The sequence below is a fragment of the Aotus nancymaae genome, unplaced genomic scaffold (genome assembly GCF_030222135.1).
Source record: "Aotus nancymaae isolate 86718 unplaced genomic scaffold, 86718_ANA_hifiasm-v0.15.2.pri h1tg000032l_0, whole genome shotgun sequence".
Classification (NCBI taxonomy): domain Eukaryota; kingdom Metazoa; phylum Chordata; class Mammalia; order Primates; family Aotidae; genus Aotus; species Aotus nancymaae.
In genome coordinates this window covers 14517096-14525901 of record NW_026988445.1, presented here as the reverse complement: position 1 = coordinate 14525901, position 8806 = coordinate 14517096, and the positions used below count along the sequence as shown (strand labels likewise).

At 43.7% G+C, this 8806-nt stretch overlaps 1 non-coding gene across 1 annotated transcript; it reads left to right on the top strand.

Annotated features, from left to right (window-relative positions):
• Window positions 1-4835: 4835 nt before the first annotated feature.
• LOC135277656 (small nucleolar RNA SNORA61) lies at window positions 4836-4962 on the top strand. The gene has a single exon (XR_010345262.1). It is a non-coding gene; the product is annotated as a small nucleolar RNA SNORA61 (small nucleolar RNA).
• Window positions 4963-8806: the final 3844 nt, after the last annotated feature.

Below are 8806 nucleotides of genomic sequence, written 5' to 3'. Positions count from 1 at the left end.
ACAAAAACTAGGCAGGTGTGGTGGCCGAGCACCTATTACACCAGCTACTTGGGAGGCTGAGGTAGGAGAATCGCTTCAACCTGGGAGGCACAGGTTGCAGTGAGCCGAGATTGCACCACTGCACTCCAGCCTGGGTGACAGAGTGAGATGCTCTCAAAAAAAAAAAAAAAAAAAAAAAAAAAGACTGGGATTTACCAAGGAAATACAGCTCTCTGCATGAGGAAAGTGAGGAAAGAACAAAACAAAGACTGGGGACAAATGAATAGAACAAGGACCTAGTGAGGAACACAGAAAGCTGAAGGGCACTTAAGGGGACACATTGCCATAAGAAGTGGAAATCAGAATCCAGAGCTTTCTCACCTAATGTCAGTGATATGGTTTGGCTGTGTCCCCACCCAAATCTCATCTTGAATAGTAGCTCCCATAATTCCCACATATTGTGGGAGGGACCAGTGGGACATAAGTGAATCATGGGGGTGGGTCTTTCCCATGCTATTCTCATGATAGTGACTAAGTCTCACAAGATCTGATGGTTTTATAAGGGGGATTTCCCTGCAGAAGCTCTCTTCTCTTGTCTGCCACCATGTGAGACCTACCTTTCATCATCCCCCATGATTGTGAAGCCTCCCCAGCCACATGGAACTGTGAGAAAGATTAATCCTCTTTCTTTGGTAAATCGCCCAGTCTCTTTTCTTCCTCACCCCTCCACTCCTGCTTCTACTCCTACTTTCTGGTCTCTTGCTCATTAGACAGTAGGAAGAATTAGTGGTTCCCAGTTTCAGGAACTTCAGTACACTGACCTCACGTGTATCTCCCTCAACCTCTGACTCATACCAGAAGTGCCATAATTTAATTTCATAGTTGTACCTAGGTTTATGATCATATTTTAGTGTAAATTACATATTTGATTAATATTATTATTTTATTTTTCAACAAACATGTGATGAGGATCTACTTGGTGAATGCCCATCTATCATTTAATTCCATCACGCATACTCTTGGGAGGATAATACATTTACCTGTTATCAGTCATTTCCTCCTTAATTTTGATCCCTGGTTTCCATGGGTCACCTCTAACTGGTCTTCCGTAATAGATCCATACATTAGTCCCCTGGTCAGGATTGCCTGATAGTATCAGTTCTCTAAGTCTATTGGCAGACATTACCTGGCCTTGTCCTGGACCACTCCTTACCTTGTACTTCAAGTGCTCCAGCCGCCTTGCATAGCCTGCAGTTGTCTGATGCATCATTCTGTATCACACACCTTCATCTTTGCTTGTTGCCTCCATTGCTTGAGATATTTCTTGACCTGTTGTACTAGTCAGGATTCCCCAAAGAAGCAGAATGTATAGAATGTGTGTGTGTGTGTGTGTGTGTGTGTGTGTATGTGTGTGTGTGTGTTTGTATTTATTGAGACAAGGTCTTGCTCTGTCACTCAGGCTGGAGTGCAGTGGCACAGTGGTGTGATCTCGACTCACTGCAACCTCTGTCTCCTGGGCTCAAGCGATCCCCCACCTAAGCCTCCTGAGTAGCTGGGTCTACAGGCATGTGCCACCATGCCTGGCTACTTTTTGTTTTGTTTTGTTTTTGTGGGTGGAGATGAAGTTTTGCCATTTGCCCAGATTGGTCTTGAACTCCGGGGCTCATGCAATCTACCCACCTTGGCCTCCCAAAGTGCAGTATTATAGGTGTAAGCCACTGTCCCCAGCACTGTATTTTTTTTATTATTATTATTATAGGAATTGCCTCATGCTGTTTGCAAGCTGGGGAACCAGGAAAGCTGGTGGTGTAGTTCAATCTGAGTCCAAAGGTCTGAGAACCAGGAAGGCCAATGTCCAAGGGCAGGAGAATATGGCTGTCTGAGCTCAAATAGAAAAAGCAAATTCGCCCTCTTCCCACCCTTCTGTTCTATTGAGGACATCAAGGGATGATGGTCACCTACATGGATGAGGGCAGACTTTCTTTACTCAGTCTACTGATGAGCTCATCTCTTCTGGAAACACCCTTGCAGACACATCCGGAAACTGATACTGTTTTGTTAGTTATCTGCACATCCAACAGACATATAAAACTACCATCACAAATTCACTCCTTGTCAATTTGTCACCCATATGCATTGCATCTCCTTAAACCATACTTAATCCCCAAATAAAGACAATAACAAGATCATAATTCTGACTAACATGACATATCTATCTCATACCAATTCCTTCCCCAGAAGAGGAGATAAACCTCTTGAGTGATGTTTACTGTTCTCCAGATAAACACTATGATGAAAAATGAACTTAAATACAGATATAAAGTCAATACATCTTATATTACATAATAAAGGATTAAGGAAGAAAGAAAATGAAGATATTTGCTTAAAATATGTGTATATATAACAAATTGAGGAGGTTATACTCATGTCAGTTACAGTTCTCATTTCCGTGACTGGTCACGTGGTCATAGTTGGTATGGATCACTACCTTCTTCCACTACCCGTTCTGTATTCTATTTGCCTTCAGCAAGCACCTCAGCCAGTCAAGGTTTGTTACCTGGTGGGGTGACACAAATCGTCATTTCTGAAGGATCTGGGTCATTCCTAGTCCTGCCTGGATTGTACTGTTGTAGTTTTCCATCGCCCTTAATCACAGGGTGTGGTAATACCAAGAGATGCCCTAAGACATCTCCTGTACTCCAGACATACTCTTCCTTACCTCCATTGTGGAGTGGAGGTCCAATTTCCCCTCTGGAAGTCTCAGTCAGTCACCCCAACCAACACAGTAACTCCCTTCTTAGCCTATTGACTCAGAGACATAAAGAGCCCAAAGAGGCTGGGTGGCAGTCTTAGCTTCCAGTTGAATGGAGTCATTGTTGTGTCTCTTAATGGAAGCATTCCTCCCTCCAGAACTAAGACCTCTGGGCCAGCAGAGCATAAAATTGCAGGAACAGGAAGCAAAAATTTTGCTAGTGGGTCACTAGGGGTAACGATGACTGGTGCCATTCTACATCCACCCCTTGATTCCTGGACCCTTGAATGTTGGCCCTCAGAGAAACAGCACCGTATATTGAATGCTGCTTCAGAGCAGATACAGCCTCCTGAATAGCCTTGCCCTGGCATCACAAGGCATTGCCACCTAGCTGGAGTGATAACTGAGACTTCAAAAGACCATTCCAGATGCTTCAGGATGGTGGGGAATGTGATAAGACCAGTGAATTCTATGAGCGCGGGTTCATTGCCACACTTCTTTTGCTGTGAATTGAGTTTCTTGATCAGAAACAATGCTGTATAGAATACCATGATGATGTATAAGGCATTCTGTAAGTCCACAGATGGTAGTTTTGGCAACACATTGCATGCAAAGAAAACAAATCCATATCCAAAGTAAGTGTCTCTTCTAGTGAGGACAAAACACTGCCCCTTCCATAGTAGAAGTGATCCAGTGGTAATCAATTTGTCACTAGGTAGCTGACTGACCTGTTTTCTTCTTTCTTTCTTTCTTTTTTTTTTTTTTTGAAATGGGTTTCATTCCATCACTCAGGCTGGAGTAAAGTGGTGTGATTATGGCTCACTGCAACCTCTGCATCCTGGGTTCAAGCGATCCTCTCACTTCAGCCTCCCAAGTAGCCAGGACCACAGGCATGTGCCACCGTGCCCAGCTAATTTTTTGTATACTTGGTCAGGATAGAGTTTTGCCATGTTGGCCAGGCTGTTCTCGAACTCCTGGCCTCAAGTGATCTACCTGCCTCGGCCTCCCAAAGTGCTGGGATTATAGACATGAGCCGCCATGTTCAGTGTGCTTGACCTGTTTTCAACCAGCCCCAATTCCTAGTCATTTGTTAGGACTCAAGTTAGTTGTCATCACCACCAGGAAGCCTTCCCTGACTACCCAGATAGGCACTTAGTATGTGCCATACTCTATGCTAGCCACTGGGGGATCCAAAGTTAAATAAGTCACAGTCCAGAGCCTAGGAAAGCCCCCAGTCTAGAGGAGAGGGCGGTGTGGTAAGTGCTATGATGGAGTATGCATGGGTGCATGGGAACACTGAGGAAGGGCTCCCAGCCCAGATGGAGTGGAGAAGGGACCCAGAGGAGGTGATACATCAGTTGAATTAGGCAAGGGAGGGAACGGGGGAAGAGGGGAAAATGTTCCAGACTAAGAATTCCTGCTGAGAGCAATTGTAACACATCTCGGCAGCTGCAAGTGGTTCAACATGAGCTAAGCAGAAAAGGAGGAAGTGATAAGAGATAAATGCCCTCAATAAAGGTCATTTCACAAATGACCTTCCACAGGAGTCCTTGCCTCTCTCATTTATTCTGATCAATGCAAATTATCATTTAAAATAGATGTGATCCCATCTTCCCCCATTTACAGTCCTTTTGGGGGCTTCCTAACGTCTTCAGGATAAAACCCAAAGCCTTGGGTATGTCTTTACTGGCAGCATGAGAACCAATTAATACAATGGGTATAGAGTTTCAGTGTTGCGATATGAAAAGTTCTGGAGCTGGATGGCAGCACTGGTTGTACAACATGAGTGTACTTAATGCCACTGAATGCTACATTTAAACATGGTTGTGATTTTTAAAAACCAAAAAATGGTTATGATGGTACCTTAGTCCATTTTCCATTGCTTATAACAAAATACCCCAAACTGGGTAAATTATAAAATGAAATTTATTTCTTACGGTTTTGGAGGCTGGGAAGTCCAAGGTTGAGGGGACAAATCTAGTGAGAGCTTTTCTGCGGGTGGGGACTCTGCGGAGTCCTCAGGTGCTTCAAGGCATCACATGGCAAGGGGGCCAGGTGTGCTAGTTCAGATCCCTCTTCCTCCTCTTTAAGTCACTCATCTCTGACCCTCTGGTTCCTGTTCCCATTGGATCTGAACGCTGGTCCTGGTGGTTGTAACAGGAGGCCGAGTAACACTGAAGGTGGCCTCGCAGTGTTGTAGTCTGGCATATAGTTTCCACAATGGTTCAAAATCATCATAATATTAAAGCCACAGTTCCATTCCTGTGATAACCCATTAATCCATGAACGCATAAATCCATTCGTGAGAGCAGAGTCCCCTTGACCTCTTAGAGGCCCACCTCTCAATCCTGCCATACTGGGGATTAAACTCTCACATGAATTTTGGAGGGGACAAACATTCAAACCATAGCAGATGGTAAACTTCATATTCTGTGTATTTTACCACAATTTCTTAAAAAAGCCATTAGAGCCTCAGGTTGTGATTTGGGAATCTTTAGACTATAAAGGTGACAACTGAAGTCATGATCTCACCCAGAGAGAGAACAGTGGAAAACTATTCATTGTAGGGTTCACAGAGTAAAAGGAAGACGGAAAGTGTCCTGAGACATCAGAAGGAAAACGGTCAGGAGTGGATGAAGGAGAGCTCATCTTAGGGCCAGAAGCTACTACAGACACATCCAGAATGAGAAGGACTAAGAGGAATCCTGTATTTAGCAACAGAGAGAGCATTTATGACCTAGGTGGGGGCAGCTTCAGGAATGAGGTGGGGTAGAATCCAGATTGCAGTGGCATGAAGAGTATGTGGGCTGAGGAAGTAGAAAAGAGTGCAGCATCCTGGAAGCGTGGCTGTGACGGAGGGAGAGGGAAGATGGTGATAAAGACAGATATAGCCGGCTATCCTAAGTTGTTGACAAGATCAGTAGCTTTGCAACTTGCCCCAGTGTCATGCTCACTCAATCATCCTTTTGGATATATCCAGATTCCAATGCCCACATGGACATCTAGCCACCAGACAGAGTAATGACTTGAGGAATTAGCATTCTAGTTGATACACATTCTCTCAAAAATTTGGTTAGCTCAAGGTTAGATCTGACAAGATCAAGCTTTTGAAAATGCAAAGCTTAAGACATTGAACTGTTTGGAGATCCCCACATATCCACACTGCATCTCTCTCCTATGTCTTTCTTAAACTGTCCTCCCTCCCTGAAATGCCATCCCTCAGACACACACAACCTATTTTATTTTTTATTTATTATTATTTTTTTTGGTAGAGACGGAGTCTTCCTATGTTGTCCAGGCTGGTCTTGAACTCTTGGGCTCAAGTGATCCTCCTGCCTTGGCCTCCCAAAGTACTGGGCTTACAGGCATGAGCCACTACACCCGGCCACAACTTGTTTTATTCTTACACATTCTTTGAGGCTCATAGTTTTGCTCCGGCTTCCCTCACTGAACAGCTTCTTCTTTCTGTAGCCCTTGCTCCTAGCATATGTGTAGATGTTCAGTAACTGCTTATGGAATTAGTGAATAGATGGCAAAGAAAGATGAGGTTGAAAAGTCCTAATGAATAAAAGGACAAAAGATCCATTCTTTGACGAGCAGTATTTATTGAACATTTGCCAGGCACACATCAGGTATGACTGGTGTACAAAAAGATAGGGACCCTCTCCTTGAAGAGTGTATACATGGGAGCTCTTTTATCCCACCTTTCATGGTTGAACGGGGAATGGTAGTTATATTTGGCCTCTGCGCTTTCAAAATTATTTGTTCACACTTGAGGCTGGCACATCGTGCACAATAAATCTTTGTTGAACAGATGAATGAGCCTTTATTATAAAACTTATAATACGATTTTTTAGTTTTTATATGTGATTTTCTCCTCCACATCATGAGCTCTTGGAAGCCAGGAACTATGCCTCACTCATGTTTGTTAACAGAATCTAGCACAGAGCTTTGTACATAGTAAGTGTCAAAAATGTTTACTGGCTAAAAGAATGGGTTACTGATAAGGTAAGAGCAATGCACACACAGCCACACATACATGTATTTTACATTCTCTTTTCCCCCTGATTTTTTGTTGTTGTTTTTTTCTTTTCTTTTGCATAGGAAACCAGGTGAAAAATCCATTTATTGTTCTTGGTTTTTAATGGGCCTGAACGTTTTTGCAGGCATCCTCCGCAGTTTGCTCTGGCTGTGGCAAACAGACTCTCATTGCGTCAATAGAGGTTCTGAAGGATCCAGGAGGAAACACATTACCCGGTGGGTTGGTGCACTTGGTCCTCGTAAAGCTTGTGACTATGATGGCACATAGCATTTCTTTGAAAGGGTAGGTGCTTGTTGATACACAGAACAGCATTGCACCTGGAAGGTGAGAGTGTGGGAAGTTGAGCTGAGGCTGCCCAGCTGAACTCTGCTTGACTTCACTAAGTTCCCCAATGAGTATATTAAATTTACCAATATGTACATAAACAGGAGGTACACAGGAAATGTCTAGTCTAGATTTCCCCTCCTCTAGCCCTCTTAACACAGCAAAAAAAAAGAAAAAAAAAGAAAAAAAAAGAAAAAAAGACCTCCTCTGCCCCTTTCCTTTCCATGTTTGTCCTGCCTGCAGGGGAAATCGGTTTGTTTAAGCAAGGATGAGGTTTTCCAGCAGAGTTAAGAGGGAAGAATAAGTATTTTAAATTTTGTTCACCTTTAGCAATGGAATGTGCTTGTCGAAAAACAGAAGACACATCCTCAGAGCTGCAGGGGATGTCATTTCAGAGGTTCTAGATGTTGCCACAGGGGCTACCGTGGTGACTGTAAAACTGGTTGGATCACAGCAAAGATGACAGCCCTCCCTGCCTGCTCCTTGGCCAGCTCAGCTCCATGTGGCCTTGTCCTCTGGGAAGCAGCCTTCCAGCCTCCACACTTCCATGTTTTCCCCACCCTGGGTAGGAGCACTAATAGCTCATGATTCTTATTTTGGCATATGTTCTTACTGTCCCTCTGCTTTGATGGCTAACGCCAAGCACATAGTCCAAGGTCAGCCAGTGAGAGAATGCCCTGGGTAATGGTTCTTTCTTCTAGGTCTTACAGCATTTGGCCTCAACTCCATAAACAGCAATGGGAAAGCCTCACACTTTCATCATCTGAAGCCTGATTTCTGTTGAACCAGCCTGATTTCTTTCCTGCTCGCTTCAGGGGGTGGGGGGTTGTCCGACAGCATGTTCTGTTTATTCCCAAGGAAACAAGCTGGCTTCCTCTCCAGCTATTTTTCTGCTCTTCATTATTTGTAAATTTTAACTCTCCAGCTACTCAATTTACGAGCTATTATTAGTAGCTATGTGGAAACTTCATATTTGAAATGTTTTCCGATAAAAGAATGGGCACATTCTTTGTTAAAAATTACTTAGCTCGTTTCTCCCTATTCTAGCTGCTTTCCTCTTTGTTCCCCAGGTCACTGCCAGATGCAGTCTTTTCACAGCTTTGCAAAACTGCTGTTTAATTTGACACAGTATTAACAGTCATTAATTCTAGGTGGTGGGAATATAGGTTTTAGTTATGGGATTATTTAGACTTTTCTGTAATTTTTATATTTATCAGAAAAGAACAACCCTACAATAAATGGCTTTTTGTCCTCTTTCACGAGGTTCTGTTGGTGGTTCTGTCACTATCTCAGTTCCCAAGCTGTTAGCAGGTCCGCGCTGTTTCCTTTGTGCACGAGATCTCAGTGTTCCAGGGCTGTGTTTCTCCCACCTAACAGCCGGGACTTGCCAACCATTCTTGCTGGACTGGGAAATGATTCTACAGATTAGAAAACAAAGTAAGGAGATACGAGGTCCCCAAGGACCTCTCTATTCAACTCTACCTCAAATTACTAGCTTTGTTCCAATGGCGTTGCTCCAGTTCCCAGAGAGAATGTAACTGGGCTCTTGAGGTGGGCTGACCCCACTAAAGCTGCTGGGGTGGTCTGGACCAAAATGCCACATCATTTGACATTTGAGGGAGTTGAAGGTACAGGATGAAGGTGTTGATTCCAGAGCTTCAGTGTTTAGCTAGACTTGGATACACCCTTGTTTGCCATCTTTTAACCAA